Source organism: Rhinolophus sinicus, linkage group LG11 (assembly GCF_036562045.2).
Source record: "Rhinolophus sinicus isolate RSC01 linkage group LG11, ASM3656204v1, whole genome shotgun sequence".
In the NCBI taxonomy this organism is placed as follows: domain Eukaryota; kingdom Metazoa; phylum Chordata; class Mammalia; order Chiroptera; family Rhinolophidae; genus Rhinolophus; species Rhinolophus sinicus.
Window position 1 is genome coordinate 10,780,803 of NC_133760.1, and position 26,751 is coordinate 10,807,553.

General features: G+C 45.0%; 1 long non-coding RNA gene across 25 annotated transcripts in view; it reads right to left on the reverse strand.

Annotated features, from left to right (window-relative positions):
* LOC109439545 (uncharacterized) overlaps positions 1 to 26,751 on the reverse strand; it is a 102,417-nt gene that overhangs the window by 65,384 nt on the left and 10,282 nt on the right. For 19 of the 25 annotated variants that reach the window (XR_012490064.1, XR_012490052.1, XR_012490068.1 and 16 more), the window contains exon 2: positions 18,135 to 18,205. The exons of 3 other annotated variants lie outside the window; for them this stretch is intronic. This is a non-coding gene — a long non-coding RNA (uncharacterized LOC109439545). Of the gene's footprint in view, positions 1 to 18,134; positions 18,206 to 23,291; positions 23,516 to 24,803; positions 24,878 to 25,656; positions 25,765 to 26,751 lie in introns of those variants that run through there. 3 more of the 25 variants (XR_012490042.1, XR_012490053.1, XR_012490049.1) reach the window with 3 other exon arrangements.

Consider the following 26,751-nt stretch of genomic DNA (forward strand, 5'->3'; position numbering starts at 1 on the left):
AAACCGCCCCTTCTCGCACCCTCACTGCCCGTGTTGCGCTGGACACGACAATTGGGTTCAATAAAATGGCCCATATCAATCACACCTACCAAAGTAATGAAACTGCAATAAACACTGTGGACCCAGCTGAGCTTTTCGTTGGTGAACACGTTGGTGTGGCTGAGGCTGATGTGTCCTGACTCCATGGGGAGGAGACATTGGGAGCTTTCCCTGTGGAATTCTCCATGACCTACCCTCTGTGTCTCTCCTTTGTGTGGGTTCCAAATTGTATTATTTGGCTATAGTAAAACTGTTATAGTAAGTATGGCACTTTCCTGTGTTCTGTGAGGCATTTTAGCAAAATACCCAGTCTAAGGGGGTCTTGGGAACCAAAAGTTGTAGGCTGTTTGTCAGAAGTGTGGGTGGCCAGGGAACTCCACATGTGAGGCTAGTGTTGATGTGAGACTGGCCTTATGAAGAAATTTGTTCTTCATCAGTGTGATCTGCACTCACTCTGGATAGTTTTCTTCAGAATTGAATTGCACTGCAGGCCATTAGGGAACAGAAACCTCAGAGAAGTGTGCATGTTTGAGTGGGTCTCCCAAATAGCTGGAAACCCACGAGCAAACTAGGATCCTCAGGAGTCATGAGACAGGTATAGAGTGGACAGGAATGAGCTTGTGAGTTAATGAAAACAAGCTTCAAAATTATCTTCTAGGTCCTGAATCCCCCCGGCAAACTGTGGGAACAGAACGGTTCCCAGAAGAGCCAACTATTGCAAACCAGTTGCCAGGTGACAAGCACCCTACATCCATCATACATGGGAACAGAATGATTCCCAGAAGAGGCCAACTGTAATGACAACCCCCTGAAAGCTGACAAGTACCCTACATCCTGCATAGAAAAATATAAAACCCCAGCTAAACAGAAACTCAGGCCAGCTGTGTACACTAGCCTCTGCCCCCAGCAACTCTTGCCCATGCTTTTCTTCTTAAAACAATTTTCTGACTCTTACCCCTCTGTGCTTTTGAAACCTTTCACAACACTCGTGCGACCATGGCAAGGAGGGCTGGTGAGTACAGCACCGGTCAAAGGACACCAGCATCACTGAGATGAAAATGAAGGCCTTTTCCTGTCATTCAGAGCAGAAACAGAAATGCTCTTACAAAGCTGGGCTCCTTAGTATCAGTGGGGACATTAAGATTTGGGAATGTCAGAAGTCAGCACGTAGCCATCAGAAGTGAAGTAAGTGGGTGTAATCACTATAACAGACAGTTCTGTCAGAGTGCAGAGATCCAGGAGATGGTTCCTAAGACCTGGTATCCTTAGAGACAAGAGATGTGAATGGATAATAAGGGTGTCATATAATGGACATAATCAAGAGATGAAGGAACAGAAGGCTGAGGTCAAATGCCTCAGTACAAAGTGATGTTCCTTTGCCCAGGTGAGACTGAGAAACCTTTACAACCAGACTCTTGACGGGCAAAGAGGTCTAGTAGTTAAGAGGACGGGGTGTGCAAAACCTCAGCAAGCGTACACCTGTTGGGATTTTGTAGTTCATCTCAGAAGGGACCTAAATGAATTTTTGAATAACTGTACACGTCTTTCAAAAGATCATGGACATGGAACTCACATTAGCATGATACCCAGGGACTCAAAGCACTGCCATGGCCCCTGTTTAAGGCTTAAGGAGGTACAGGAAATTGATGGATACCCTGCCTATAACTCTGTCATGCTAACCCACATGGTCCATGGAGCCATCCAGTGGTTATTTCTCCAGCAACAGATGTATAAGGTAAATGGATATATTTAGCAATTAATGGAATTCTCAGAGCGATTCCTACATGTGCAGGGGAAAGCTATTATAGTAGGAAAACCAAACCGACGGTTAGTGGAAACATCGAAATCTATCTATTACCACTCTCAACCATTCAGTAAGACAAAATAATGTCACATGCCACGACAAATGCAGGGATTCGGGTAACCGTCAAAAACTTAAGTATACAGGGGTGGTGGTTCCATCATATCCCCATTTAATTCACTGCTAGCTGATATCTCCAACATCCAGATGGATGATGGCAGATGAAAATGTATTACTACAATATTATACCATGTTATAACTAAACTGTAGTTGCTGTGACAATTGTTGTATCGTAAATAAATTAGTGAATAATACAAGTACTCACTCTGATATGTGGTATACAGCTTTTGATCTGGCAAGCACACTCTTTTCAAACCTCAACAGGAAGTGGTTCAGCAACCGTGTGCAATTACAGGGGACCAAGAACAGTACATATTCACAGTCTCTCACTCTCGAGCTGTGCAGTCCAGCAACAGATGTATAAAGACTTTCACAGACATGTGAGGCCGTTGTATTGAAAACAACATGATAAACAGACCAGGTGACCCAGGAATGTGAAGGGCAATAAGTGGTCCAAATTTCCACATATGAAACAAATACGTCATGGAGATGTAATATACATCACGGGGAATCGAGTCAATAATATTGTGATAGCTGGTCAGATGGTTGCTGAATTGATGGTGGTGATCATTCCTTAGGTATGTACGTGTTCCACAACTATGGTGCACCCCTGATACTCATGTAATATTCTATGTTACCTATGTTTTTAATAAAAATCTTCAAATAAAATAAACTGTGATGAACAATTCAATCACTAGTTTGGGTAAAGGAGATCATCCTCTATAACATAGGTGGACCACATTCAATCAGTTGAAGACCCTAGGAGAAGAGATTGAGGTGTCCCAATGTAGAAGGCGCTCTGCCTGCAGACTGCCTGCAGAGTCCCAGCAACTTCCCTTTACCCCTGGGTCTCCAACCGGCACCCTGCCCTGATTTCAAATTTGCCAGCCCCCACAATTGCATGAGCTTATTCCTTAAGAAAAAATCTTACTCTGCATGTATATACAGACTATTGGTCCTGTTTTCCTAGAGAACCATGACACACACACGACCCTCTCCCCTGTTGGAAGACAAAGGCGCCATGTTTGACAAAACAATGCACCTCTCCTATAGACGTCTAAACCTTAATCGTCAGTCCCCACCAAAGTTACTTTACCCGACAAAAGGGACTTTGCAAGTCCGATTAAATAAAAAATCTTGAGATGTGGAGATGATTCTGGATATCCTGGTAAGCCCGATCTAATTACAAAAGACTTCATAAGAGAAAGGCAGGAGGGGGCGTATCAGAGAAGGGGGTGTGATGGAGGCAGAGGTTTGTTTTTGTGCTTTGAAAATGGAAGAAGTGGCCATGAGCCAATGAATGCAGGTGGCCTTTAGAAGCTGGGAAAGCAAGGAGATGTTTTGCCCTTTGCAACTCCCAAAGGATTCAGGGTGCCCAACCTTTATTATAGCCATCTAAAACTCCTGTCTGACTTCTGACCCCATGAACTGTACGGCAACAAAATTGTGTTCTTTTAATCATTAACACTTTGGTGATTTGCTACAGCAACAAAAGGAAACTAACACACTCTGCTTCTTGAAAGTCTATGCCCGTGCCTCAAATAAGGCAAGACAACAAGGACCCATTGCAAGCTGTGGCCACCAGCCTTCCTGGTCACCACACACGCAGGAAGGGTCAAATCTCAGCAAAATCAGAAGAAGGAATTGCTGGGTTGGCTAAAGGGAAAGGAGGGACCATGCTACCCAGGAATTACAGAATCGGTTCTCATGCACAAGAAGGCGCAGGAGAGTATTCCTGGGAGCCAGGATTCTCAGAATCCTAAGGATGATGAACCGTAAACCCAATTAAAGGAGAGTTTCTCTATAAGGGTCAAACTCTTATCACACAGGACTGAACCCGTTGGCCATGGCCCCAGGGTGTAGGTACGCTGAAATAACCGTTGGAAACTTAGAATCAATGAATGCCACATTAGTGAAGCAGAAATGCCAAAAAGCACAGACTTGGCTTTTGTGCAGACATTTACTAGGCCTTCCTCCCTGGCTCCTAGGAGGTCACTCCTAAAACTCTTGGAATTTTCTCATGATGGGAGTGTCTTTGTTATGCGTGAACCCCTTACATCACACCTGAGCTCATACTAACGAGACCAGGACGGAGGCTGATCACCAGAAGGACGGGCCAAGTGACAAGAAGTTTGTGGCTCTGAGTCAGCCTGACCTGCACAGAGTCGGGAGCTGCAGATTGGGTTCCATCACGTGGCCAAGAATGAATGAATGATGCCCACGTGATGTGACCCAGGAAACGCTCGGGACCCTGCGGACAGGGTGAGGGTTCTGGGTGGTGAACACATCAATGTGCCAGGAGGGAGCTGCATGTCTTACTCCACCGGGGGCAGACAGCAGAGCCTGGTGCTGGACCCGCCCGGCCTGGCCCTTCGAATCTCTCGCTTTCGGTGGTTCCGAACTGTGTCCTTCAAAATTCCTCAGGAAGATGAATCAGTGAGAGTTTGCATTGACGGGACCAACAACAATACACATTCACGGCTCCCCACTGTACTTCTAAGGATCTGCTGCACTGGGCATTCTGAGGACCATCACATTTACTAGATGACAGCGTGATAATCAGACCTGATGATCGAGAAGTCGCAAGTATGCTGAATGCCTACTAAGACACATGTGCTCCAAAGGGTGGAGGCGGAAATCTGCTAATGTTAATGATTGATGACAGTGACACCTCTGATGACAATGATGCCAGTGACAGGCTCACATCTAGTTTAGAGAAAGTCGGAGAGTTGGATGGTTTCGGGGACTCTCCATATCTGTGACCATTCGGGGCTCTGCTATATCTGTTACATGTTTAGGGCTCCAGCAGTCGGGCATGTTGGACACACCCTGCAAGAAGGGGCACATTACGGCACCTAGTGTCTCCTCTAACCCATGCTGGAGAAGTGAACGATGCTTTAGGGCACTTCTGGCAGGACCTAAGAAGAGAGGAGAAGTGCGCACTCCTAGGGATCTGGAGCAAGGCCTTTCCTCTGCAGCAGAAGAGAAACAGCTCCTGACATGCTCTTAGGCCTTGGGAGAGATGGTGTATCTGAAACTGGGACATAACGTGAAATGGTATCTGAATTTCTCATCATGATCTGGGTTCTATCGGACACATCCACTCATTAGGTCAGAAAGGCCCGGCACATCCATCATAAAACAGAAGTGATTCATAGAATCAGGCATGGACAGGTGGCTCAGACCCTCTCAACTCACACCTCTGGGCCCATGAGAAACTCCCTGTGACCAGCTCTGATGGGTAATTTTATGTGCTTACTTAACTGGGCAACTGGATACCCACATATTTAGTGCAACATTGTTCTAGGTGCCTATGTGAGGGTATGTGTGTGTGGATGAGGTTAACATTTGCACGGTTGGACTGAGGAAAGCACACTGCTCACTTCAAGGTGGTGGGGTTTATTCATCCCTCTGAAGGCAAAATAAAAGACTGAGCAAGAGAGAAGTTGCTCTGTGCCCCTTTTATCTTTGAGCTGGGATGTCAGTCGTCTGCCTTTGGACTCAGACTGAAACACACACCATTGGCTCTTGCGGTTCTCAGGCCTTCTGAGGCATAATTTGAGACTTCTCACTCTATATAATCCTGTGAGCTGTTTCTCTAAGTAGATCGACAGCTCTCTCCAAATAAACAAATATTAAATGTAGATCTACAAAGATATATATATATATACCTAAACATATAAGTAGATGCCCTATTGGTTCTTTCTCTGTTGGACAACCCTGACTAATACACCAGCGAACAAAGAAAGAAAGGGTCTGAGCTTGTTCACAGGTAGTAGCACAGTAAATGCCTTTGAACCGAAATGGACAGAAGGTGCACTGCAGTTGCACCCATGGGCAGCCTTGTAGGTAGACAGTGCTGAGGGGAAATTGGTCCACACCCTCCCCAGTGCTTGCACAATGGGCTTTTAAAGTGGCACAGATGGATGCTATGCATGGGCCCTACAGCATGCGTTCCCACTTGCCCAGGTACTACAGCCACTGCCACCACTGAAGGGTCAAATTTACAGCAACAGAGACCAACAGTGGACCAGTTGTATGGTACCAAGCTCCAAGGACACCAACCAGTCACTTGGTGCCAAGACTGGTGTGCTATCTGACCAACAACATCAACTTGGACAATGGACTTACTTTACAGTGAAGGAAGGAGTAGTGGGCACATGAGTGCGGGACCCACTGGCCTCACCACATACATGTCACCTCTAGTTGCCAGTCAGATAGAGCATTGAAATGGCCTCCTAAAGATGCAGCTGAGGCACCATCTTGGAGATGACACCCATGAGGTTGGAATGCTATGCTTCTGGATACTCTATATACTTTAAGTCAATGGCCATTATATTGTGCCATGTCCACAAAAGGTAGAACACATGGGCCTAGGAACCAGGAGAGAGAATGTTCACTCTTATCCACCGTCACTCTTAGTAACCACTTGGAAAATCGATGCTTTTCATCCCATCACTTTTAGGTCTGTGGGACTAGAGGGCCTGCATTCAAGAGAGGAAGAGCTTTCACCAGGGGACACTGCAAGGATCCCATTAAACTCTAAGCTGTGGCTGCTGTCCTGTCTCTTTGAGCTCCTCATTCCGAGAGATCAGCAGGCAAGGGTAGGAATGACCCTCATGGCAGGAGTAATTGTCTCTGCTCCTTAGAAGGCAGGGATGCCGTTGCTGATGGTGGGTGCTAGAATATTATTGGCACTCATGAGACCCATTGGGCACCACTTAGTGCTCTATCACCCTATTTAATTAGGAAAGTACAGCAAGTCCTCCGTGACCTGAGAAGGCTATGATAGCCAGGGGCGCCCTGCATGGATACACTTCTGTCTAGACTGGCCCTGATTCCATGTGAGCTACCACCCCATATGTGGATCGCGTCATCTTCCTGCTCATACTGGGATGCCCTATCCCAGGGAGAAAATTCACGGTGGAGGGTGTCCTCTGTCTGCTTGGGCTCTGACAGACAAGGCTGCTCCTCTCCACACACACACGGACTTGCTGTATTTACTTAAAACTCAGTGACAACGTCCCCGCCACTTTGTTCATGAGCACGTTGGGCATCACAGCTGGGGATAGACGCTGCCTGGAGTCCACAGAACGGGTCCTTCTTCCCACTTCATTATTAACGTCCTCCTCTGCTGAGTCACCTTCTAGTGAACATTCACATGGGACACAAATGTCTTTGTGTTTTTTGCCCTTTCAGAGCAGTCTATCCATATACCTTTGCACAAATTCCTTTGTCACCACTTTTCTGATCATGTTCCCTCCATGTCCCTGACCATCCAGCCAAACCATTGGCCAGAGCCCATGAATAGGGAAATAATCACACATCTGGCTATTGCTCCTTCCAAACAAAAAGGCCAGCCTTGTGCGTGGCCTGAAGGTCTGCCCACTGAGCGGATTTCCCGGAAAAGGGGCTGGAGTGCTGTAGCTACCCAGTATGGGTAATACATGTATGTTGGGCATAACCATCTGTAAACCAACCTGACTGTCTCTTCAGGGTCAATTGACTGTGCAGAACTCCCCAGGACAGAAGGCAGTACAGCAGGAGTGGGGAACCTGGGCGTCTGGGCCACGTCTTCATTGAACATACTTGTGCCTCCTGGGAACCAATGTGGGGATTCTCACACTTGCTGGGTATATATACCCTAATTATGCACCGCAGAAGTAGGGAAATAACCACAGGATAGGTTCAGGGACCCCTGGGCCCACTGTGAGGTGAACATGGACTACAATTCCATGCATCAGCTGACCTCCGCAAGTCCCTTCTCTAACTGGTGGCCGACAGTGATGTTTGGGTCTCCGAGTATTACTGTCAGTTCAGAGCCAGTGTCCAGTAGTCCCCCAAAAGTCATGTTGTTTTTCCCCAATGCACAGTCATCCTGGTAAAGAACATAGATCTGTTTGGGAAAGACTGGGAGAAATAATAAACGTATAAATTATGGGTAGTTGGGATCCTTCCTCAAGGGGACGTGGCCTTCCATTCATTCAAGGAGTTCTGGGTCTGTAAAGTGGCCTGAGTCTGGGAATTGATTGAGGGGCCACAATACTCTGTTTCTATAATTCAAGTTATACTTTTCTTTCCTTGGCATAGAACTCTTCTGCTTACACAGATCAAGTAAGAATTTAGTAGACTTCACACCTATTTCACTTCTAGGAACACTAGGGTCATCTAGCCAATGCCACTGGTCTCTGTGAGTCAGACTATTCTGATTGCTGCTTTGACTCTGCTGTCCATTAACTACCCACCTTGTCGTAGACAACAGTCAGGCATCACTTAACAACGGGGACATATTCTGCAAATGCATTGTGAGGAGATTTTCGCATTGTATAAACATCAGAACTCACACTTACAGAAACCTAGATGGTGTAGCCTACTACGCACCTAGGATGTACGGTATAGCTTATTGCTCCTGGGCTACTGTACTAAACACTGTAGCCTATTGTAACACAATGATAAGTAACTGTGTATCTAAGCAATGAAAACACACAGCTAAATATGGTATAAGAGCTTAAATATGGTATACCAGTATAGGGCACATACCATGCATGGAGCTTCCGGGACTAGAAGTTGCTCTGGGTGAGTCAGTGAATGAGAGGTAAGTGGATGTGAAGACATAAGACTTTACCATATACTACTGTAGACTTCATAACACTGTCCCACAAACCTTCCTCCTGCTTCCTTCTGACAGAGTCACAGAGAGAACATAAAACTGTCAATGCTATTCCATGAGCAGGGATGTGGGCTGGATTGATTGGAAACATCGAGGAGAAACTGGCTGTGTCAGGCATATTGCCATCACAGTGACTACCAGGAGGGAGGGAAAGGTGACCTGAGCATCAGTATGAATAAGAAATCAACATGGAGAGAGAAAGAAAGGTGGAGGATTATCATAGCAATGTGGTTTTGGATATTAAAATTGGAGCAGTCATCAATTTTGGAACCCTTTTGGTAGTCATTTATAGCTGGTGGTCTGCTTCGGACCACACCAGAACACCACACAACTACCTTCCCAAATGGCACACCCAAAGGGCAGGCAGGATAGGCACTCCAGCCCTGCTAAAGCATATCCTGCTCCTTAGGGTCAGCCCTTGCACAACAGTTCCTGCACTGTAGTCTAGGCCAGGTCTCACAACCAATCAGCTGAGGATCAATCCCTCCCATTGATGTGCGAACAGCAACCAAGGCTCACCTAACAATAGGAGGGCACACACAACCCACACATGGAGCACCTGGCTCAGGTGATCAGGGAGACTGCGCCACTGGGCCCCACAGACACCTACTACAGAAGGCCACTCTGCCAAGATCGGAAGACATAGCAGCCCTATCTAATACATCGAAACAAACACCGGGAGGCAGCCCAAATAAGGAGAGAAAGAAACAAATCTCAAATGAAAGAACAGAACCAAGCCCACAAAAAATAACTAACCAAAACAGAGTCAAGGAACCTACCAGATGCAGACTTCAAATCAGAGCATCGAATCAGCGATTTAGAATATAAGGTAGCAAAAGACTCTTAATCAGAACAGAAAAAAGAAAAAATATCACCCCAAAATGAGGATAGCTGAAGAGGCCTCTGAGATAACCACCAAGTGTACCAACATTCATATCATAGGGGAACCAGAAAGAGGAGAGAAAGAGAGAGCAAAGAATTCAAAACCTATTTGAAGAAATAATGACAGAAAACTTCCCTGACCTGGTGAAGAAAATAGACATAAAACCGAGAGGGAGGAGGAAAAATGGCGGCGTGAGGTGAGCCCCCCTGGAATTTACAACGAATCGAACAACAAAAGCTCCACAAAGGACTCCCTGCACAGCAGACAGGCAAGATGGAGAGGCCGACTACCAAAGTCACCCACAGGTGGGAGAATCCCGTGAGCGGGGGAGGAGGAGGGAAGGGAGAAATGCGGAGATGAGCCGTGTGGGCGCAGGACGCACACCTAGCTCAGTGCTCCGAGCTCGCTGCTTCCCAGAACTACCACAGCTGCGGGAGAGGGAAGAACTCGGACTGCTAGGGCTCCGCTTGTGGCCCATGGGGCTGAGGGGGCAGCATATAACACGGCTGAACCCAACGCTCACGGCAGAGACCTCGGAGAAAAGACTGAGGGAAGAGGGAAAAAGGCTGAAAACGGTGGTTTAAGCCCGCACTGCCGAGCAGAGAATGGAGCCTTAGGCACTGAGACTAGCCGCCCCCTTCCTACCCTCCCAGAGCTTGCCCCGCCCCCACCTGCCCGGTGCTAGAAGCGGAACAATAGCAGTGTCAGATCAAAAGAACAGAATATTTGCTGTTCTGAGAACTGTGGACCGTAGACACAGATTCGCAACCCAACTAGTTCCGGCAAAGTGGAGGGAGCTGTGGAAGCAGGTCCGGCTGTGGTGGTGGTCGCCGCCATTGCTCTGGTCCACCTCTCACAACTCACCCCGCCCCTGACCCCACCTATCTGGGCGGATCCCTGCAGGAGTAAACAGAACTGCTGAAACACACGGGCTCTGAATCTGGAGCTGGAAGAGCTTTGGAACATCAAAAGCTCTCCGCATACCCACCGGGACATTGCACCCTGTAACCTAGACGAACTATTAACAGAGGAGAAGCCCGCCTCCCAGGGAATCCCCCATTGTGTGAGAAGCTGGAATAGTGCAGAGAAAACATAGCACTACCGTGTGGGAGAAGAAAAATAAGCTGCAGTTGGAGAAAAAATAAAACAGTCTACCAACAAGTACTGGAAAACAAAAGAAAGACCGCTTCCTATCAACCTGTTGCAGAAGCCACACCTGTAGATGTCTAGGAAGAGAAACAGTAAATCAGTAATTGCCATGAATAACCAAGGCAACAAGATAGCTCAGAAAGAAAGTGAGAAATCTCCAGAAAAGGCACTTAAAGATACAGAAATATGTGACTTAAATGACAGAGAATTCAAGGTTGCAGTTCTGAAAAAAACGCAACGAGATGCAAGAAAACACAGATAGGCAGTTAAATGAACTCGGAAACACAATCAAAGAATAGCATGAGCATTTTACGAAAGAGATTGAAATTTTAAAAAAGAACCAAATAGAATTTCTGGAGATTAAGAACTCAATAGAAGAAATTAAGAACGAAATAACCAGCTTAGGTAGTAGAGTTGACCAGATGGAGGAAAGAATCAGTGACATCGAAGATAGAAACCTGGAAATGACACAGATGGAAGAAGAAAGAGACTTGAGACTTAAAAGAAATGAAAGAACTCTACAAGAACTTTCTGACTCCATCAGAAAGAGCAATATAAGAATAATGGGCATACCAGAAGGAGAAGAAAGAGAAGGGAACAGAGAATATATTCAAACAAATCGTCGATGAGAACTTCCCAAACTTGTGGACAGAACTGGACCCTCGAATCCAAGAAGCAAATAGAACACCTAATTACCTCAATCCCAACAGGCCTTCTCCAAGGCACATTGTATTGAAGCTGTCTAAAATCAACGACAAAGAAAGAATCCTCAAAGCAGCCAGGGAAAAGAAGACGGTAACTTACAAAGGAAAGCCCATTAGATTATCATCAGATTTTTCAGCAGAAACTCTACAAGCCAGGAGGGAGTGGAACCAAATATTCAAACTATTGAAAGAGAGAAATCATGAGCCAAGGATAATATATCCAGCAAAGATATCCTTTAGATATGAAGGAGGAATAAAGGCCTTTTCAGACATACAGAAGCTGAGGGAATTTTCTAATACACGACCTGCACTACAAGAAATACTAAAGGCAGCTATCCGCGCACCATCAACAGGGACAATTTGTGGCAACCAAAACATAAAAAGGGGGAGATTAAAGGCCTGAACCGGAATACGGGAATGGAGAAAGTAAGCGTGCTGAAGAAAACGGAATACTCTAAATATCAAACTTTCTTTTACATAAACTTAAGGGTAACCACTCAAAAAAAATCCAGAACTGAAATATATACTGTAATAAAAGAAGAAACAGAGGGAAACATCATAGAATACCACCACACAGAAATAATAGACAACAACAAAAAGGCAAAGAAACAATGCAGACACAGCCTTACCAGAAAACTAAAGATAGAATGACAGGAAATCCTCACATATCAATAATCACCCTAAATGTAAATGGACTGAACTCACCAATAAAAAGGCACAGAGTAGCAGATTGGGTCAAAAAACTAAACCCAACCATATGCTGTCTCCAAGAGACACATCTCAGCTACAAGGACAAGCATAGACTCAAAGTGAAAGGGTGGAAATTGACACTCCAAGCAAATGGTACCCAGAGAAAATCAGGTGTAGCCATAATGATATCAGATGAAACAGACTTCAAGGTGAAAAAGATAACAAGAGACAAAGATGGACATTTCATAATGGTGAAGGGGACTGTACAACAAGAAGACATAACAGTCATCAATATTTATGCCCCCAATCAGAGAGCACCGAAATATACCAAGCAACTACTAACAGAACTAAAGGGAGAAATTGACCAAAACACAATTATACTAGGGGACTTAAATACATCATTGACAGCTATGGATAGATCATCCAAACAGAAAATAAATAACGAAATAGTAGCCCTAAATGACACATTAGATGAAATGGACATAATTGACATTTATAGAGCACTTCATCCTAAAACATCAGACTATACATTCTTTTCTAGTGTACATGGAACATTCTCAAGGATAGACCATATATTGGGACATAAAATCAGTCTCAACAAATTTAAGAAGATTGAAATCATACCAAGCATATTCTCTGATCACAAGGCTTTGAAATTGGATATCGACTGCAAAAAGAAAGCAGGAAAAAACACAACTACATGGAGATTAAACAACATGCTTTTAAAGAACGACTGGGTCAAAGAAGAAGTTAAAGGAGAGATCAAAAGATACATAGAAACAAATGACAATGAAAACACATCCTACCAAAATTTTTGGGATGCAGCGAAAGCAGTTTTAAGAGGGAAATTTATCTCATTACAGGCCTATCTCAAGAAACAAGAAAACTCCCAAATAAACAGCCTCATGTTACACCTTAAAGAACTGGAAAAAGAAGAACAAGTGAAACCCAAGGTCAGCAGGAGAAAGGAAATAACAAAAATTAGAGCAGAACTAAATGAAATAGAGAACAAAAAGACAATAGGAAAAATTAATGTGACAAAGAGCTGGTTCTTTGAAAAGATTAACAAAATTGACAAACCCTTGGCTAGACTCACTAAGAGAAAAAGAGAGAAGACACTAATTAACAAAATCAGAAACGAAAAAGGGGAAGTTATCACGGACACCACAGAAATGCAAAGGATCATCCAAGAATACTATGAAGGACTATATGCCACCAAATTCAATAACCTAGAAGAAATGGACAAGTTCTTAGAAACATATAGCCTTCCAAGGCTGAACCATGAAGAACTGGAAAATCTAAACAGACTGATGACCAGTAACGAAATTGAATCAGTCATCCAAAACCTTCCCAAAAGCAAAAGTCCGGGACCGGATGGCTTCACTAGTGAATTCTACCAAACCTTCAAAGAGGATCTAATACCAATCCTGCTCAAACTCTTCCAAAAAATTGAAGAAGAGACAGTACTCCCTAACTCATTTTATGAGGCCAACATTACCCTGATACCAAAACCTGGTAAGGACAGCACAAAAAAAGCAAACTACAGACCAATATCTCTGATGAATACAGATGCAAAATCATAAATAAAATTCTAGCAAATCGAATACAACAATGCATTAAGAAGATTATTCCTCACGACCAAGTGGGGTTCATCCCCGGGGCACAACGATGGTTCAACATACGCAAATCCATTAATGTGATATATCACATAAACAAATAAAGGACAAAAATCATATGATTATATCAATTAATCCAGAAAAAGCATTTGACAAGATACAACATCCATTTACGATCAAAACACTTTTATTTATAATAGTGTTTTATAGGTATAGAAGGAAAATACCTTAACATAATAGGTATAATAGGAATAGGTATAGAAGGAAAATACCTTAACATAATAAAGGCCATATATGACAAGCCCTCTGCTAATCTCATAGTTAATGGTGAAAAACTAAAGCCCTTTGCTCTACGTTCAGGAACACGACAGGGCTGTCCCTTATCACCTCTGCTTTTCAACATAGTGTTGGAAGTCCTCGCCAGAGCAATCAGGCAAGAGAAAGAAATAAAAGGCATCCAAATCGGGAATGAAGAGTTAAATTATCACTCCTTGCAGATGACATGATGCTATATATTGACAACCGTAAAGACTCCACCAAAAAGCTATTAGAAACAATCAACGAATACAGTAAAGTTGCTGGCTGCAAAATCAACGTACAGAAGTCCATTGCTTTCCTATATACTAACAATGAAATCTCAGAAAAAGAAATACAAAAAACAATTCCTTTTGCAATTGCAGCAAAAAGAATAAAATACCTAGGAATAAACTTAACCAAGGACGTGAAAGACCTATATGCTGAAAACTATAAGACATTTTTGAAAGAAATTGAAGGAGACACAAACAAATGGAAAGACATTCCGTGCTCATGGATTGGAAGAATCAACATAGTTAAAATGGCCATATTACCCAAAGCAATATACAGATTCAATGCAATCCCCATCAAAATCCCAATGGCAGTTTTTAAAGAAATAGAACAAAAAATCATCAGATTTGTTTAGAACCACAAAAGACCCCGAATAGCCAAAGCAATCTCAAGAAAAAAGAACCATAATGGAGGTATCACACTTCCTGACTTTGGCTTGTACTACAGGGCTACAATAATCAAAACAGCATGGTATTGGCAGAAAAACAGACACATAGACCAATGGAATAGAATTGAGAACCCAGAAATAAAACCACATAAATATGGACAGATAATTTTGACAAAGAAGCTAAAACATACAATGGAGCAAAGACAGCCTCTTCAATAAATGGTGCTGGGAGAATTGGATAGCCACGTGCAAAAGAATGAAACTGGACTGCTATTTGTCACCATGTACCAAAGTTAATTCAAAATGGATCAAAGACTTAAGCATAAGACCTGACACAATAAACTGCATAGAAGAAAACATAGGTACTAAACTTATGGACCTTGGGTTCAAAGAGCATTTTATGAATTTGACTCCAAAGGCAATGGAAGTAAAAGCTAAAATAAACGAATGGGACTATATGAAACTTAAAAGCTTCTGCACAGCAAAAGAAACCATTGACAAAATAAAGAGGCCACCAACTGAATGGGAGAAGATTTTTGCAAACAGTGCCTCCGATACAGGGCTAATATCCAGAATATACAAGGAACTCATGCAACTCAACAACAAAAAACAAACAACCCAATTGAAAAATGGGCAGAGGACTTGAAGAGACATTTCTCCAAAGAGGACATACAAATGGCAAATAGACATGAAAAAATGCTCAACATCACTAATCATCAGAGAAATGCAAATCAAAACCACAATGAGATATCACCTCACCCCAGTCAGAATGGCTATCATCAACAAGACAAATAGTAACAAGTGTTGGAGAGGCTGTGGAGAAAAAGGAACCCTCATACACTGTTGGTGGGAATGCAGACTGGTGCAGCCGTTATGGAAGGCGGTGTGGAGGTTCCTCAAAGAATTACAAATAGAATTACCATATGACCCAGCAATCCCTCTCCTGGGTATCTACCCCAAAAAATCTGAAAACATTCAGAGATAAAGACACGTGTGCTCCAATGCTCACTGCAGCTTTGTTTACGGTGGCCAAGACATGGAAACAACCAAAATGTCCTTCGATAGATGAATGGATAAAGATGTTGTGGTATATATACACAATGGAATACTATTCGGCGGTAAGAAAAGATGATATAGGAACATTTGTGACAACATGGATGGATCTTGAGAGTGTAATGCTGAGCAAAATAAGTCAGACAGAAAAAGCAGAGAACCATGTGATTACACTGATATGTGGTATATAAACCTAAAACAACAAAAGAACAAGACAAATGAGAAACAGAAACTCATAGACACAGACAATAGTTTAGTGGTTACCAGAGGGTAAGGGGGGAGGGGGGGTGGGAGATGAGGGTCAAGGGGATCAAATATATGGTGATGGAAGGAGAACTGACCCTGGATGGTGAACACACAATGGGATTTATAGATGATGTAATACAGAATTGTACACCTGAAATCTATGTAATTTTACTAACAATTGTCACCCCAATAAATTTTAAAAATAAAAAATTAGACATAAAGCCCAGAAGAGTCAGAAAAGAAGATGAACCCAAAGAGGCAACACCAAGACGCAACATCATTAAAGTGACAAAGGTTAAACACAAAGAGAGAATCTTAAAGCAGCAGGAAACAGCAGTGAGTTACCCACGAGGGAGGTCCCATAAGACTGTCAGCTGATTTCTCAGTGGAAACTTTGCAGGCAAGAAGGGATTGGCAGGAAATATTCAAAGTGATGAAAAGCAGGACCTACGATGAAGACTACTTGACCCAGCAAGGCTGTCATTTAGGATTGAAGGACAAAGAGCTGCCCAGACATGAAAAACCTAAGAGTTCATTACCACCAAACCAGTATTACAAAAAAACATAAAAGAGGCTTCTTCAAGAACAAGATAAAAAACAGACGTGTGTCCCTGGGCACCACCCGTGGGCCCCTCTGGGGCTGCCACACTCAGGGATGCCTATCCTGCACCTTGCTACAGCCTGACAACAGATGTCCCACCAACCCCGTGTTCCTGCTCCCTGTTTAGCCCGCAGCAGCTGCCCTCCCCGTGGGTGAGTCACCTGGCACCCCGCGCCCCACCGCCCCCCCTCAACTTTCCACTCTGTACTCCCCTAGGAAACGGTTGCATCGTGTTCAGCCCTCCCTGCCTCTCCTCCAGCCTCCAATTCTGGGTAAAACACCTCTCTGGAGCGTGGCAGGGATGGCATTCTCCCGTTGCCAGGATCGCGGTGCCTCCCCAGGCCCAGAGTGTGGGAAAAACAGACCCTCGACTTGCAAGCCTAACCCACGCAAGAGGGCCTGCACTGCCAGAGAAGCCTTAGGGCCTGGAGACATCCACCCTGCCAGCTAATGAAGGAGACAATCAGACGAACTTCTTTCCCTTTCTCCCCATATGAAACTTAGGGGTCCCCTCACCGCCTCTAGTAATGCCCAGGCCTAGCACACCCCAAGACTGGATATCTCCAAGGTGCGCATACCATGATATGCGGGAATAGATTTTGCACTGGTAGCGGTGGGGTGGAGGCCGCCTTCAGGAATAAAGACATCTGGGGTACAGGAGCCCCGTGAAGGCTCCCTTGAACCCTGGCAGCTCTGGCCAGCCACAGGCCAGCCCTGTCGAGTGAGCCACGGGAGAGGGAGGAGGAGTCTGTCAGCCCTGGGTAGTAGGCGGCTTTGGGAGGGCAAAAGGGGGGCGGGGGGAGGGAGGCAGGCCGGGCAACGCAAAAGCAGGTGGCAAGTCATCCGGAGTCCCCTCTCCGTGCCTTTTGTGCTTTGCAGCCTGTGCTGGTCTCAGAGCCTAGAGATAGGAGTGCTCTTCCTGCCTTTCCCGCCTTCAGCGAATTTTTTCACTCTTTCTCTTTTCTCTTTAGCTTCTTACAACAGTTTCCTCTCACCTGCAGAGTCATTGTTTTTCCGAGATTCACCAATGAGGAAATAGGAAGACTCTTGCCCAAGGTGACATAGAATCAGAAGAGACCCAGGATCTTGGCAATCCCAAGAAACTTCATACCCTTTGTAACGCTCATGATGGTCTCTCTTTAGAGGACGAGCTGCCTCCCTTTGCCATCACGTCAAAATGCTGCTACAGTGTAAAGCTTAGAGATCTAACAGCATGATGGAAGAAAAGAAAAGGGTGGTCTTCCAAGAAGCGTGTGCCAGCCAAACAGAAGCAGAACTGGTGATCTGAATGAGTGAAATTGTAATCCAAACATACTGAACACCACGGATGTCGATTCATATTTGTAGGATTAATCTTGGAGTGTTTGTTACCTAGTACTGGGTTAACTAGGACATTACATGAAAACAAGATACTGTAATTAGAAACATTTTGGTCAATGCCCTTGACTCTGAAGTAAACAGAGTACATCGTAGTAAAGGAGAAGTTAGAAACAGTCCCAAGAGGGCTTTGTGTGGAAACCAACAGGGTGACTCTGCCTTATTACAAGTACCTGGTCCTGGTCAAGTGGGAACAAAGAACATGTGCTGACCTGTCAGGTGGCCTGAGGTTCCGATCCCGCTCCGCTGCAACTTTCCAGATCCCTGTGAGTGTGGGTTTTCTCTAGAAAAGATATAACAAGACACTTATATTAAGGGTTGCTTTAGACATTACGCTTCATAATGTATCTAGAGAGCCCCTCTCTGGCATAAGTACCTGTAACAGAGCAGGTGCTCAGTGCTAGCTCCTCACTCTCCTGCCCACCCTTGTTACTAGTTTCTACCCATAGAAATGAAGTTTAAGGATCCTGAATAAAACAGAAAACAGAATTATGAAAAAGAAAACTATGAATAATAAAATAGCAATAACTACATATCTATAAACAACTACTTTAAAAGTAAATGAATTAAATGCCCCAATCAAAAGATACAGGGTGGCTGAATGGATAAAAAAACAAGCCCCTGCCAAAAGCTGCCTACAAGAGATTCATTTCAGATCAAAGACAAAAACACACCTAAATTAAAGGATGGAAAGTGATATTACGTGACAATGGAAACAAACAAACAAAAAAATCCACTGGGGTAGCAATACTTATAGTAAACAAAATAGACTTTAAAACAGTAATTAAAAAACAAAGAAGGACCCAGTAATCCCACATCTGAGTATTGATCAAAAAAGCCCAAATCACTAAGTCTAAGGGTCACGTGTGTCCAAATGTTCATTGCAGCATTATTTACAATAGCAAGATATGGAGGCAGCCTGGCTATCATCAATGGAAAAATGGATACAGAAGACAGGGTACATATATACACTGGAATATTATTCAGTCATTAACATGAATGAAATCTTGCCATGTGCAACAACATGGATGAACGTGGAAGGTGTTGTTCTGAATGTAGTGAGACAGAGAAAGACAAACACCAAACAATTTCACTTATATGTGAAATCAAAAAAATAAAATGAATGACAAACCAACTCATTGATACAGACAACATTTTGATGGTTTACAGATAGGAGGCAATTTGGGGAAACGGGTGAAATAGGGATTAAGAAATACAAACTGGTAGTTATAAAATAGTCATGGGTATGAGAGGTGCAGCGTAAAGAATATATTCAATAAACTGTAGTAACTGTATATGGTGTCAGATAGGTACCAGATTGCTCATGGTGATTACTTCGTGTGTTATGTACATGTCTAATCACTGTGTTTCACACTGGACACTAACATAATATTGTATATCAACTATAATTGAAAAATAAACTTTATTATAAAAAATCAAACTGTACCCTCGTGCTATAGGAATACTGTAATCATAGGTACAGCACTTGCCTGAGTTCTATGAGTCTTTCTACCAAAAATCCAACCTGAATGGATCCTGAGAACCCCAAACAAAGTTGGTTCCAAGTGTGGAATCCCCGAGAACTCTGAACCTGGGGCTACTGCTGGATTTGAGCAGTTTTGTGGATGACTTTGCCTTCAAGCAGTGGAATCTGCACTGCTCTGAATGGTCGGTGTCAGAATGAATTGCACCACAGTATTGCAGTGGAGTCAGGGATCAAACCCTTCAGAGAAGTACACATGCTGGGGTGGGTTTCCAATATAAGTTAGAAGACACCAGCCAACTGGAATCCTCAGGAGGGCTGGTGAGAACAGCACTGGTGAAGGGACACCAGCATCCCTGAGATGCCAGTGGAGGTCATCCTCCGGAGGTCAGGGCTGAAATCGGGAGGTGCTATTACAGAGTGGGGCTCCATAGTAGCAACAGGGTGACAGGATCTGGGAGTGGCAGAGGCCAGCACGTATCCATCAGAAGCAAGGTGGGCATAACTGCATATAGGCAGCCTGTCTGCGGAGATCTAGGAGGTGGCACCAGGAATATGGTGTCCTTAGGGACAAGGGATATGAAAGGCCAGCAAGGTAGTCAGTTAATAGACACAATCAAGAGATGAAGAATGGAGGAGTAGAAAGCTGAGGTCAGCTGCCTCTATGCCACGTGACGACCCTAGGCCCAGTGAAGACCTGAGAAACCCTCACACCCTGACTCCTGACTGATAAAGGCCGGTGTCCATGAGGAGGGTGCCTGTAACACTAAGACAAGAGTAAACGATTGTGATTCCACAGTCCATTTAGAAGGGACCTATAGACATTATTTGGGCAACTGTACAGCTGGGAAAGAAGCATACACAGATGTTTCAAGAGCTCTTGCACCTGGAGCCCAGAATGGCATGACATTCAAGGACTCAAAGCAACACCGTATGCACTGTTTAGAATATTGGCATAAAGGAGACATGAAATTAGGGAATTGATACATAGCCCACATCTATCTCCCAATGGGCACACTGGGTCTGTGTAGACTCAGCCGGTCGTCATTTTCCCAGCTCTAGGTGTATAATCAAAATCGATACACAGAGCAGTTAAGGGAATTCTCAGAGTAGGTACTTGACCTGGAAACATAAACTATTGCAGGAGGAAAAAACAGATGGTGTTCAGTGGAGACTTCTAAATCTATCTGTCCGCTGATAATCGTCACTGATAATTCAGTAAAAGAATTATCACATCCCAGGGCACATGGCAGAGATCAAGGCTAGAATCAAACTGAAGGATACAGGGATTGTGGTTCCATCATGTCCCCATTCATCAGTCTAGTATCTTCAAAATCCAGATGGATAATGGCAGATAACAGTGCATTTCTGTAAATATACCCTAGTTTAATCCAAAATTGCTGTTGTTGTGACAAATGTATCTTAACTACAGCAGTTGCTGACACAACCTTGCATGTGTGGTATGCAGCTGTTGATATGAAAACACACGCTTTCCAAAACTCTTCAGAAAGTGGATCAGCAACGGTGTGCATTTATATGGGACCAACACCGTGTGTGTTCATGGTCTCTCGCTCTCTGGCTGTGTAGTCCAGAGGGTTCTGGACATTTCGCAGAACACCACATGGGGCCGTTATACTGATGACAACGAGTTAATAAGACCAGCTGAACCAGAGGTGGCGCATAATCTGAACACCCGAGTGAGACATGTGGTCTGTGTCTTACTGAAGATCAACAACGATAACGTCAGTGAGGACAATGACATCCATTGACAAGCACGATGCACTGACAGGAACAGCTCTACTGATCAGCAATTTAAGCAAAGGCTGAGAGGTCCATGGGCTGTAGGGCCTCCACCTCTGTGACCACTCAAGGATCTGCTACGTCTGTGAAGTCTCATGGCTCCAACAGTCATGGGCCATGAGACAGGTGGACAAGAGACAGGGCCAAGCTGGACTTAACCCACAGAGTAAAAATAAGTTACTGTACATGTACTTCCATGTAATCCATGTTAGAGGGAGAAAGGAGCTTTGCCAGGCCTGTGGCAGGACAAAACAGTTCTAATGCAGACTCCTAGAGATTTCAAGCAAGACCATGACTTCCACAGAAATAAACAGCTCCCAACCTATGTGTCGGCCTCTGGAAAGACGGAGTGTATGAACGGCCGGAAGCAACATGTCCGGGTAACCAGAACTCCTCGTTGGGACCTGGCTTCTGTCACACCCCTAACATAAGGTCAGGTGAGGAGAGCAGCATACATCACAAATAGAAGTGATCGGTCCTCGGTGCTTTAAAGCAAGCTGTGCATGTCAACCTGCTGAGGGTGGCAGTGTGAAACACTATGGAAACTACTTACTTGTCACGTCTTGCATTCTCTGCAATCCCGTTCCTTTTCTAGTCAGACTACCTCACACTCAAACTCACTTACTGACTCATATCCCCAAAGGCCTCAGTGCAAATCTGCTTCATGTGTTTGAGTCCTCCAATCCCTCATGGCTCTCTAGGTGGCTAACCCCTCACTGGATGCTCCTCTTCCTCTCTCACTTAGCTTCTCTCCCGTGACCCCTGTCCGCCCTGACGTCTGGTGTTCCCTCTTGTCCCCAATGTCAAGGAACCAATGTGAACTTACAAGAACATTATCCTTCCCTCCATTCTCAGTACTGCTGTCCTGAAACCCATCCCAGTCTGGATGAACAATACCCTCAACTTCAATATAGAAATTTTAACTGCTACTCTTTTAAATGGTAGGTCCTTCCGCTCAACCTCAAGCTCAAGACCCCCACTGGCGAAGTCCTCCGCCATGGCAACAGCAGATCCTTTTAATCGCAAATCACATCCAACATCTCAGCCCCTTCCCAGGCTTCAGAATTTCCCACCTGTCTCTGCACAGGCGCCTATACTTCCATGTCATTCCCTGCTGCCCTCCTCGGGTTTCAACACTCCACCTCTGGGGTAGGTTATCAAAGATTCAGCCCAAAGCTCACTAGTAAAAACAGCAGGCATACAACTAAGGCAACCTACGCAGTAGAAACTATTTCTCAACTCTCATGTCCTGCTTGTTAACTCATTTTCAGACAAGCACACTGAGTTTGTGAAAAAACAAAGAAAGCACTTAGGTGAGAACACAAGTGTCCGCCCTAAATTGAAAGACCAAGTGGGCACTGGGGAATGAGCATGTAGGGAGAACTACAGCACAGCTTGCAGCAGGCAGGATCTTTAGGCCACTAGAGGGCAAATGCCGATGGCTTTTTAAGGAGACACGACAGGAAACAAGCTGACAGGCTCTATGACAGAATAGCTTTCAACGTGCGTGTGTGTGATGTGTTCCTCAAAGGCAAAGTGAAAGTGTATGTGGGATTAGAACAATGTTGGCTGTTAGGGCTGCCGCACTGGTGCACCCCTCGTGGTGGGGACAGAGGCTGGATCTTTGGGGACCCATATTATCCTTCCACAGTATTAAAACAAGAGCACATGTTCACTCCTCACATATGAGAAGAGTTGCCCCTGTACTTGAACTGCTCTATGCTCCTCCTACACTGTAGGAAAGTCCCCTTGCCTCTTACTGCCTATGGCTCTTGCACTACTGGTCAGCCGTCCAGTTGGCGGGAAGTAATTTTGGATCACGACTGGCCCTAGGTACCTCGCTACACTCTCATTGGCCAAGACTTCCTGTGGGGGAGGAGCACTTCTCCCTACAAAAGATGACGCAACCAGTGTGACATCAAAGCTGGGACTGAGAGCAAGAGGCGCGCTCACTATGAATTTCTCCTTGGAATCGCTTTTTAATTATTCCAAAGAGTATGCAGTGAGTAAGTGGGCTAAATTTCTCACAGACAAGATTTGGAAATTGGGAAGAGATACATTAATGACATATGGAATGGGACGATACCTCATTGTCTTAGATCCATTGGCTAATATTCTCATCAGTTGGAGACTGAAAATTGAACTCAAGAAGATAGGTCTGGCTGCATACAACGTGTTGGACGGAAGAGGATTGATAAACAAAATGACACAGTTCTTCAGATCCCTGTGGCGTCGCCAACCAGCACAAGTGATTATGGTTTAATTTCTGTTTATGAGTCGAGCAGAGTATCTACGGAATCTTCGAGAATTCTTAAGAGACAACCAAACACATTAATTTTATGAGACGTTATTTCGGCTTCGTTACTATATATAAATCCCGTACCTTATGATAATCATGGTCAGAAGGACCCACAGATTCCTGCCTGGGCTGCCTGGAGAGATTTCTCAACCACTGAAGGGAAACGTTGATTCTCAACTTTACTTGCATCGCCATGCTAACTCCACCTCCCTGACCAAGAAGACGAACTTGAAACAGAGAATGAAGGATTGCCCAACGGGAGACCTGGTCTCCGGGTTGGTTCTGTGGTGACGTCCTGCTCATTTTGGGGTGAGTCTGTGGCCTGGGCTGAGCAGGGGAGGGGTCCCGATCAGGAGAGAACCCAAGACGAGCCCGGAGGACGCCTTCCTGGCCCAAGAGGTGCTGCGGGGCATGAGCCTGGATGGGGTTTAGGAGGTGGGCAGGTTTCAAAGGTAAAATTCTGGAGTTCGCTCTGAGGAGGCTTTGAAAATCTTCTGCCTCTGTGTGAGGAGCAGGCGCAGGCGCAGGCGCAGGGGCCGGGGCCGTAAGTACACAAGCTGGAGCCTGGAGAGGACACTTCCAGATGTGGGGGGAGGAGTGAACATGGGCGCAGAGGAAAATGGCCACTGAGCTAAAATGGCTGCCGGGGTAAAACGGCCATCATGAGTGGGTCAGCAGAGTGAATTGGGCCCCGAGGAGCCAACTGGGGGAGGAAGTCATCAAGGGAAAATATATGGTCGAGACAGAGTGAAGGCGAGGAACCCCCAGAAGTTTAAAGACAGATTTGGAAAACTTGGATGGGAAAGGATGTGGACTTGAATGAGCCTCTGAGCTGTCGGAAAAGGGCCTGTTGGGCTTACAGTTTGCACAGCGTAGGACTCGATTGAGGCCTTTTTTTTGCATGAAAAAGTGAGTGTAGGCAAGTGTTCCCCATTCCTGTAGAGTTATTTCTCACCTCCAGATTCACCCCCAGTTCTCCAGGTAAGTGGCCCTCTCTTCATCCTCACCCCTTCTTCCCTCTTCCTGTCCCCCCTTTCTAGAGTCTTCTGGGCTCTGCATCCACCAAGCTCATCCTGGCCCTCAACACCCTCCCCGTTTTATACCTTCATTTTCTACATTCTTCTGGCCTCCCCCACACTCCCTGGCCCTCCTTCCCCTCCCTCACAACCCTCCCTGTTTTCTAGATGCTTCTAGAACACTCCAAGGTCCTCCCACCCTCTGTCCATGCCCCTGCCCAGTCACTGCACCAGGCTCCTTTTCAGCTTCCAATCATGGCTTCAGTTAGTTTCAGTTACTCACAAATCGTGGTGTCTTGCTAACATGAAAGCTTGGCAGAAGGTTGTCTTGAAGCTCTGAAGTGGACGTTAGCTTTCCTGTGTTGCAATGGCAGATAACACATCCACCCAACACAGACTGGGCCTTGCCAGTAACTGCGCACGTCTTAGCCTGGTGAGAGCTGGACACTGGAAACCCTTCCCTGGCTCTGGATACTGCATTTGATCTTTTTTATCCTTATCCCAATCCTGTCTTCATTGAATGCCCTTCCCCCGCTGGTCAGACACCTTCTTCTGGCCAACACCCCCTCAATGAACTCCCTTGCGTTTTTGAACATGCCAATACCCTCAGCCCAGGCCTTGTGTCTCCAGAGTCCCGATGTCGTCTTCCGGTCCCTGCTCACCCTCGGGATTTCCAGCTGCATCTGGAATTGAATCTCCCTCTTCATCTTATTCCCTGCCCCCGCCCCATGTCTACCTGTCCATCAGCCTCACCCCTTAACCTGTAAACTCCTGTGCCCCTTCATTTTGTGTTTCTGTGTCCCTTAGCCTGACTCAACACATGCAGACAGACACATACGGTGACACATTCATACATGTAATCACACACATGTACATATATATATAGACACACACTGGCACATATACGCTGCCCAGAAGGCTCTCCCTCCATAAGCTCTTTACCACTTCCCTCAAAGCCACTTCCATCATGGGGTGGTGTGGGGTCCTTCCCTTTTCTTAATAATTCCCTTTAACCCTGACTATGCTTTGGCACCTTCACAATCCCCCGTCTCCCCTCTGCTCAAACCCTATCCTTCCCTGTCACCCCTCACTGCCACTTCTGAATTTCCAAGGTAGCTGAAATTTTCCCCAAGTACCTGATTTCTCTTTAAAGTAGTTACAGAATATAGTGAATGCCGCTGGTTCTCTGCTCAGTTCGCATGGCCCAAACAGCTCCTTCATCCCCACCGATGCCGTCCACAGGGTATATTTGCCCTCAGCTGGGCCAAAGTCCATTCCCAAGGCTGTTGCCCTACACCCACTTGGAAGCAAGCAGCCAGAGATCGCATGGCACGTTGCTCTAGAGTCCAAAGTGAGGTGATTTTGGGCTGCAGCGTATGTTCCAGAGCCCCATGCAGGTCCCATCAGACCTGACCCCTGCTACATGCCTTCCTCTGCACTCCCCATATTCCCTCAGCAACCCCGCCACAATCCTCTTGAATCCCATCTCATGCTCTTCTTCTAGGAAACGTGACCTGAGACCATCTACACCAGCAGTGGCCCTAGGAAGCTGGCCCCAAATGTCATTTCTCAGTTGGATCACTCGCCAAAGATGACTGAGTCAAGCTAAATAAGACCGGAGTAAGTATGATTAAGTACACCATTTTAAATGTCAAAAATAACCTGATGCAAAACTAGTTTGGTTGTCCCTCTCCCTTCTCAAAGTTTCCTGTACTGTATGTCTGCTCCCAGTATGATATTGTGAAAAGTTTTCTTTCTGGACACAAAGATTCTGTGTTTTATTAGAATAATTTTGTTTGTTTATGTTGGCTGAATCAAGTCCTTCATTATTTAGGAAAACTGAATCTTCTATATTTTATTGTCATTTTGGTTAAATAGATAATCGTGATCTATTTAGTCAAATGTCACATGTTTTTTAAATATTTTGACAAGCTTCCCAGAATTCAAATTTTAAATAGAGTCTTGAGAAGATATTAAACTAATCAGGCTTAGTTGTTGTATTAAACTGCTTGGGAAGCATTGTAAAATATGTGATGATAAGGGCCGGCCCGGTGGCTCAGGCGGTTAGAGCTCCATGCTCCTAACTCTGAGGGCTGCCGGTTCGATTCCCACATGGGCCAGTGGGCTCTCAACCACAAGGTGGCCGGTTCAACTCCCCGAGTCCCACAAGGGATGGTGGTCTCCGCCCCCTGCAACTAAGATTGAACACAACACTTTGAGCTGAGCTGCGT